This window comes from Trichechus manatus, unplaced genomic scaffold (assembly GCF_000243295.1).
Source record: "Trichechus manatus latirostris isolate Lorelei unplaced genomic scaffold, TriManLat1.0 scaffold00232, whole genome shotgun sequence".
Classification (NCBI taxonomy): domain Eukaryota; kingdom Metazoa; phylum Chordata; class Mammalia; order Sirenia; family Trichechidae; genus Trichechus; species Trichechus manatus.
Window position 1 is genome coordinate 41,774 of NW_004444168.1, and position 1,356 is coordinate 43,129.

Below are 1,356 nucleotides of genomic sequence, written 5' to 3' on the forward strand. Positions count from 1 at the left end.
AAAAAATTGTGAACAAGAAAATGTTCAAAAGTAATATACGATTAATTAAATTCAGGTCAAGTCACTCAATGCATTATGCAGATCTCACACATTATATTTGTGAGGAATGTGATAAAATGCTCATATTTAAAGGTAAAATAAAAATAACGGTATTAAAAGGTATCCATAATGTGATAAAAGCTATATTAAAATATATCCAGAGGGAAAAATATCCCAGAAAGAAATACACCAAATTTCTAGTAGTCAAGGTGTGTGATAGTAGCCTGATGTGAAAGGAATGTTTCTTCTGAATCTTCAAGTGTTTTTTTTCCTCACATGTTTAGATAAGTTTTATTTACCAACAAAATAAGTCATTATTTTACTTTACTTCCACCACCATTATAGCAATTTCCATGTACTGGTTGTCCTCCTGTTCTACTAGTCCTGGTTTCTCTAGACAGGGAAACCTAAATCATATTAATCTCTGGTTGCCTAGAGGCTATTCATTACAATAATCATGCATTCACTTATTCAACAAGGTTTTCTTAAAAACATTTCATGCCCAAGCGCTAGGTATTTATGATACAGGGATAAAACACAGTTATTGAGGATCATATATATTAACTGGGGAGAGTGACATGTAAAGAAGCAAACAACTATAACAAACATCATAACCCAGTGTAAACAAAGGCAATCTGGATATCTGCAAAGAAAGATTACTCGGTTCACTTTTAGGAGTCAGAGAAGGCTTTTGAGAAAAATGAGTCTTAAAGGATGGGTAGATGTTACCCACGGCAGTGGTGGTGGGAGGTGGGAGAGGTCCATGCAGAAGGAAAGGTGAAGCAAAAGCCAGAGAAAGTTGAGTGCACTGCAAGGACTCTAAGTGATTCTGGAAGGTTGCACTAGAGTGAGTGGTAGATGCAAATATCCTGAGAGACAAGCAAAGAGTCATATATACCGGTAATATTAGAAAGTGTGCTATATGCTGTGCTAATGAGGTTAGGTTTCATCATTAAAGCTTAAGAAGTTACTGAAAGCCTTAAATGTATCCTTTTGGCGTCATCTGCTTTGTACTTCAGCAAGAGATCACTTTGGCAGATGTACTGTGAACGGATTATAAGAAGATAGTAATGAAGCCAGGGAAGAAAATAGGTAAATAAAAGATGAAAATGAACAGGGCCTCAGCTAAGGTAGGGACAGTGGGAATAGAAAAGAAGAGATAAAGAGATAAAATTGGGAGCTACATTGTAGATAGAACATATGGATTTTTATTAGAGGTGGTACAATGAGAGGAAAAAGGCTAGGATAACTCCCAAGTTGCAGATATGAGAGATGGAGTGGATGGTGATGTCATTCCCCAGAAACAGAATATAGGAC